Raw genomic sequence first — 7,521 nt, 5'->3', positions numbered from 1 at the left:
ATAAAGAATCTTTCGAAGCGGAGCTTTTAGCAACTTCAACTTCCGAACAACCTGAAACATGTGGTGCCCATCAATATAAGTACTCCAAACTCGCTGCACCTCCTCCAAGAATCCACGTTTATCAGCCACTAAGTTAACAAACTTAAAAGGCTTTGGCTTTTCTCTCGAAACTTCCGGTAACTTTAGGATACACGGAGCATGATCCGAAACCCTATAAGGGTGGAAATACGCAGCAGCATTTGGGAAAACATCTAGACAATTAATGTTGCACATGACCCGATCAAGTTTTCTAAATATAATGCCACTATCCTGATGCTTATTCGACCAAGTAAAATGAAGCCCCGAGCTATTAACGTCGAACATCTCTATCTCATTAACACACTCCTTGAATTCTCTATTTCCGATATGAAACGTAGAAGATCCGACACTCGTGTCCTCATAAGAAAGATGTGCGTTAAAATCACCCATCATCACCCAAGGTTTATTCCTCATAAACGACCGATGCATGACTAAATTCTGCCACAAATCCCTTCGTTTCTTATAATAATTGTCCGCGTACACAAACGAAACAAATATAGATTTTTGATCTAATTTAAACAACACCTGCGTATGAACAACTTGATCCGTTTGAGCGAGAATCATCACATCCACAACATTAGCATCCCATCCTACCAGAATTCTAGTACCCTTACTACAAAGAGCCGTGTTAGAAGCCCAACTCCAAGAACGACAAACCTTTTGACAAACCTCATAAACCTTCGAAGAGTCAACATGCGTCTCCATAATCGCACAAACATGCAAATGATTATCTACCATTACCTGACGAACCTCCTTCTGTTTAAGGGAGTGGTTCAACCCCCTAATATTCCAGGAGGCAATACTACCCATGGACACCACCATCTCCGGGTGTGCTTGCACCCTCAGCCCCTTGATTTACCTGTTTCTTCTCCATGTATTTTGGAATATCATCCAAAAGATCATCAATACCCACATCATCCACTCGGACTTCCTCCGCATTAGTACTAATTGACTTTCCACAAATGACCTTAGCCGTTTGAGAAGTTTCCGCTGGTCTATCTTGTTGACGATCTCCAAACCCCAAACTGACATCATCAAGTTCTTGACCTTCTTCACCCAGCACCTGAAACGGATTTGAAGTGGAGACTTTGTTATCAGATTGCACCCTACCCTGTGAGTTTGATTTCTGTTTGACTACCGGTCGATAAATAAACTTCTGCTTCTGATTGTTAATATGCACCCCCTGATTGCTTGGTTTTCTAACTTTCTTAGCATTCTGGAAGGCCTCCTGACCTTTATCAGCCGTATCATCACCCGCTTTAACACTCTTTGGACACGAGGCATCATCATGCCCAAACACACAACAAGCAGAACATCTCATGGGGACCCAGTCATAATCGACCTTTATTACTGATTTTGAAAAACCTTTCCCGTCTAAAGAAGGAACAGCCATGGTGATAGTCTCCTTCAGATCCCTACTTGCATGGATATCAATCAGTGCTCTAGCAAAACTATTTCGGCCCCAAGACTCCGCACACATAGTTGCCGTATAGGAATCCAGCATTTTCGGTGTCCCTATTTTCGAAGCTAACAGACTTAGGCCATCCTCAGTAAACGCAGCCAAAGGGATATCATGCATCTTCACCCAAACCGGAACCGTAGTGATGTCCTCCTTTTCAACAGTAACCGTAGGAGACCACTCCTTTAAAATTATCGGCACGTTCCTTATCATCCACGGGCCATCCTCCAACAATTGGTCAATCCCTTCCTTCGTATCAAACTTAAAGAAAAAGAATCCCTTGGCATTCATCATCATTTTCGTTAAACCATACTTAACCCAGAACTTTTTAGCAAAATAATCCACCACTGGAAACGCAAGCCTTTTCCCCAGAAAATACCCGTATAACGTGTGAACATACCTCTCAGAAACTTGTTTCACAGAAGATAGCGGGATGACAACATCAGCACCTTCAAATGTTTCATTCGATTCTAGAGTTCTGAAATTCACTTTAACATCCGCCTTTTTCCTTTGGACCACATTAGCAAACGATCGTGACTCATGACCCTTAACAGCCGGCTCATCCTTACTAGCCATCGAAGAAGAGGCTCCAGCAGTAAACACGTTTTCCACCGGTTTAGAAATACTCATCAACCCATCCAAAACCGAAGTATTCGAAGTAGAATACATACCTCTTCTAGGAAGCAAAGGGTTACCTTCAATATTAGTTACACGTAATCCAATTCCACGAACCGGAGCTGTACCAGGTGTTGAAAGTTCCTCAACCACAGGTTCATTCATGTACTCAGCACCATCGACATTGATCGGTTCATTAGGGAAATTGTTGAACAAATTCGGCGGTTTACCACGATCATGCAGGACACCGTCAGCAGAATCAGCAGGCTTGGAACGAACATCCATAGCGAATTACACACCTCTCACTTGAAACCAAAATAACAAACAAACATGCACACGTAATGTGTACTCATGCAGAAAGGCAAAGTCATTGCCTACGCTTCTCGACAGCTAAAGGTGCACGAGAAGAACTACACCACCGACGATTTGGAATTGGGTGCAGTTGTATTTGCTTTGAAGCTATGGAGACATTACTTGTATGGAACCAAGTGTATAATATATTCAGATCACAAGAGTCTTCAGAATCTATTCAATCAGAAGGAATTGAACATGCGTCAAAGGCGATGGATGGAAACTTTAAATGATTATGACTGTGAGATAAGATACCATCCAGGCAAGGCAAATGTGGTTGCCGACGCCTTAAGCAGAAAGGAAAGGGTGAAACCGATCAGAATCAATGCCAAGCGCATTGAGATAAGGAATAATTTGAATGAAAGGGTGTTAGCTGCACAGAAGGAAGCTGTGTTAGAAGCTAACTATCCTGCAGAGAAGTTAGGAGTAACTGAGGAGCAATTATCCTACGACAAAGATGGAATGCTACGACTAAACGGACGAATATGGGTTCCAGTTTATGGAGGACTTCGGGATGTTATCCTCCAGGAAGCCCACAGCTCTAAATATTCCGTTCATCCTGGAGCTGATAAGATGTACCAGGATTTGAAAGCAAACTACTGGTGGATTGGTTTGAAAAAGTCAGTAGCTGAGCATGTAGCTAAATGTTTGACTTGTGCGCAAGTCAAGGCTGAGCATCAGAAGCCGTCAGGTTTGCTTCAACAACCTGAAATTCCCAAGTGGAAATGGGAAATGGTGACAATGGATTTCATCACCAAGTTGCCGAAGACGAAAAAGGGAAATGATACCATATGGGTCATAGTAGATAGACTGACTAAGTCAGCTCATTTTCTACCCATCAAGGAGACGTATAGCTCCGATATGTTAGCTCAATTATACGTCGATAAGATTGTAGCGTTGCATGGTATACCTGTATCTATTATCTCCGATAGAGATACTAGATATACGTCGCATTTTTGGAAAAGTTTCCAGCAATCGTTGGGCACTCGTTTGAATTTTAGTACGGCTTATCATCCTCAGACCGATGGTCAGAGTGAGCGTACTATTCAAACTTTGGAAGACATGCTTCGTGCATGTGCGATCGATTTGGGTGGTAGTTGGGATAAGAACCTACCACTGATTGAATTCTCCTACAACAATAGCTACCATTCCAGCATAAAAGCTGCGCCTTTTGAGGCCTTATACGGTAGAAAGTGTAGATCGCCCATTTGTTGGGCAGAAGTTGGAGATGTCCAGTTGTCAGGACCAGATATCGTTTTTGAGACGACGGACAAGATCGTGCAGATACGCGATCGTTTGAAAGCTGTCAGGGATAGGCAGAAAAGTTATGCGGATCCTAAGCGCAAAGATTTTCACTTTGATGTAGGTGATAAAGTATTGCTTAAAGTATCGCCCTGGAAGGGTGTGATGCGATTTGGAAAGAAAGGCAAGCTAAGCCCGAGATATATAGGACCTTTCGAGATTATCGAACGTGTCGGGTCAGTTGCTTATAAGTTAAACTTGCCTGAAGAACTTAGCGCTATTCATAATGTGTTCCACATCTGTAATTTGAAGAAGTGTTTCGCTGACGATTCACTGGTTATACCACATACGGATATACACATAGATGAGAGTTTGAAATTCGTAGAAAAACCTTTGTCGATTGAGGATCGACAGGTGAAGAAGCTTCGAAGAAAGCACGTGCCTATTGTTAAGGTCAAATGGGATGCCCGTAGAGGTCCCGAATATACGTGGGAAGTGGAATCCACGATGCAAGAGAAATATCCTCATTTGTTTCAGTAAATCTCGAGGTCGAGATTTCTTTTAAGGGGGTGAGGATGTAACACCTCGAAAAATTTCGTCCAATAATGTCTTGACACGTGTCATAAGGTTCCGGTATGTGAAAACAAACTTTAAAGGGACTAAAAGTGACAAACGGCGAAAACTATGGAACGTAAGGGTCCAAAGTGTCAACAATGGATAAATAGACTCTATGATAACCCTACATAATGTTCATAACCTTAAACGGATGGTTCATGGATCATACGAAGCGGAAATTGCACAAAAGTGAGGAATTACAAACTATAGGGGCCAAAAGTGTCAACATGTTGAATTTATACCTCTGAGTGAACTTTTGGCAGACCCGAAGCTTGGTAATGCTAAAATATACTCACTAGAATATGTGGTAAAAATTTCATGAAGTTTCGATAACGTATGAGAAAGTTATGGCCAAAACCGTACTTGAGGGGTTAAAAGCGTCAACGTCGAAATTCATGGCTTTTCGGTTGAGCGCAAAGTTATCCGAGGACATTACCATGTTGGTAAATGTCCCAAGGTTCTTAGAAACCAAGTTTGGGGGTTTACGAGTCAAGATAACTAGTCGAAACATCGCGTGCAAAATCAGGGACCAAAGCTGCCAAGTTGTAAACTGTTTGGGCCTGCAGAACCCCAGGCGGCCCGCCTGGGATACCTGAAGCGGGCCGCATGCCCCTGTCAGATACTGAAATTCGCGAATTGTTTGCATTTTGGTCCGAATTTGAGTGTGTAACAGCTGTGGCCACCTCCATAACTCACCAATAGGAGTGTATGCATGCCTAGGACACCTGGAGACCTCTTGTAACCTCTGCAACCTCCTTAAATCAGATCAAAAGCTCATTATTTTGGGCACATGCATTGTAAACAAGAACACTAGCAATTGCAAGAACTCTCAAGACTTCTCCAGGAGCTTTCTGATCATCAAGGCCGACTCCAAGTGCTTGCTAGGCTTCATTAGGACCTTGGTAATCCTTTACATCATTCTATAATTCGTTCTAGCATAGATTAATTGCTCAAAGTCAAACCGTTGTTCTTATAATTTGACCTTTTCGATTAAACGAGTTTAGCTCTGTGATTTCTCAAATTGAAACCACTGTTATGTTGGTATTTATGTGGGAAACAAACCCTCAAAAGGGTATTCTCTGATTCCCACTTTATGCATGCTAATTGTCGAGTCAAAGGTGTTATTAAAAAGTCAACAGAAATCGTTTTTGCGAAAATAGCTTAAATGGTAAAGTATATGACATGCAATCAGTTTGATCATCAAAAATAACTTATAATGGATATAAGTATATGTTTTATCATAATAAACTCGACAATCTTTAGTATAAATACGAATCGGAACCGAAAGTTTTGTAAAACGACTTTTTCGTAGACTATCGATTCGGATCCGTGCATGCATGTTTGAGATCTGTATTAGAGACTATTTTTGACCATTTTTATTTTGGTTAAACTTTCTGGAATTTTTGATACTTGAGTCTATGCTTAGCCGATTCATTTGCATGTTTCCGATTTATGCTTAAAGTTGACTATTTTGCCCTTTTTGATATAAAGCGTGATTTTTAGAAAAGTGAAAGAGTTGAAATCTTTATTTCTAATATATAAACTTGCACCGAAAATTTGAGATCAGTTAGTGGTCCAGATTTTGAGTTATGGCCGATATCGTAAAACTATATCTTAAAGTTACATAAACGGCGCATTTAGCGTATAACCTATTTCAGGCCACGTTTCGATATAAAACTTTTTACCCACTGATGTTATATAATATTTTGGGATTTTTGATGATTTTTATTTGATTTTTGCCTGAACGGATCATACGTCGCTAAGTCGATTCGGTTAATGCCGGTTTTGACCGTTTAAGCCATAAAATGAGTTTTATACGTCCTTTTGACCCGAAACCTTTTTCTACTAATTTTATATGTCAAATAAATTATTTTGAGCATTCTGGAAATATAAAAATCTCAGCTTTCTTTTAAAAATCCGGAAACGACTCTAAATCGCATTTTTAAGCGTTTTTAGTGTATAGTAGGCGTTATACTCATTTTAAACATATAAGACTCATACCTACTGATGTAACTAGTATAGTTTCATATAATAATAGTAGGTATAAGTATATGAACTCAGATTTCCAGTTTTGGCATTTTTAGCCCTTGTGAAATTACTAAAATACCCCTACGGTGCATAGTTTGATTTTAAATGATGAGTTTGGTATATGGGTCATACCCTACTGTTATAATATGTTAAATGAAGTATATTTACTGTATAAACCAGACCCGAAACTCAGATTTCTAATATGACTCTTTTATAATCTTTTAAATGACCAAAATGCCCTTCTAAGGCATAAATTGAGTTTAAAATCATTCGGGGCATAATAGAACATAACTTACTGATATTATATTATATTTAAAGCATATTATCTCAGGGAACTTGCATTTGACTCTTTTGGCCACCTGTAACGCCCTTTTTGCGTTCGGTTCGGTTTACGTAACTAGTTTGCGTAAATTGACCGAAACGGGTCAAACGTTATCATTTTGTCTCAAAATCCAGAATGTATTTAGTATACCCATATTATACAAGTATCCAGACTTGTGGGGTCTAAATCACATTCTATCCGGTCTTTCGCTTAATCGTGCGCTTGTACCGTATCGTCCTTAAAACTAACCGGTCAAAGCTTAGGCGTTATTTGACCGTTGAGGATATCTTTGCACTTCAATGTGAGTACATAGTTCCCCTATTTTACTGTTTTCAATTGTTTTGGGGTGATTCATATGTGTTAAACGATTTCGATAATGTGAACGAACATGTTGGACGTATTTACATAATGAATAACATTCATTAACAATGATCAAGCCGACCAGTAGTATCTTATGGTACCATAGGATCTGACAAATCCCGTTATCGGACTGCCACCATGGTTATGTATGGGGGTTATGTGAGTAACGACTGAACCTGATGATTGTTAACTTACCCTTTGGTGGTTTGTTAATACGAGTTGAACGATGGACGAGTTACGAAGGTTTGAATGTATTCCGTGAGACGACCAAAAATAGTTTTCACAATTAAAACGAGAACGATTTGAACGATTGAACGATTTTAAACGATTTAACGATTGAGATGATTTGAACGATTTGAACAAGTTAGTGAATTGAACGAACGATTGGTTTTTGGTATGTGATAAGAGCATGGTAGATACGCCGCTAGTAATTCTTATATATAAGTGCTTT

This window comes from Helianthus annuus, chromosome 7 (assembly GCF_002127325.2).
Source record: "Helianthus annuus cultivar XRQ/B chromosome 7, HanXRQr2.0-SUNRISE, whole genome shotgun sequence".
Classification (NCBI taxonomy): Eukaryota; Viridiplantae; Streptophyta; class Magnoliopsida; order Asterales; family Asteraceae; genus Helianthus; species Helianthus annuus.
The sequence above is the reverse complement of the archived record's forward strand: the minus strand, read 5'-3'. Positions refer to the sequence as shown.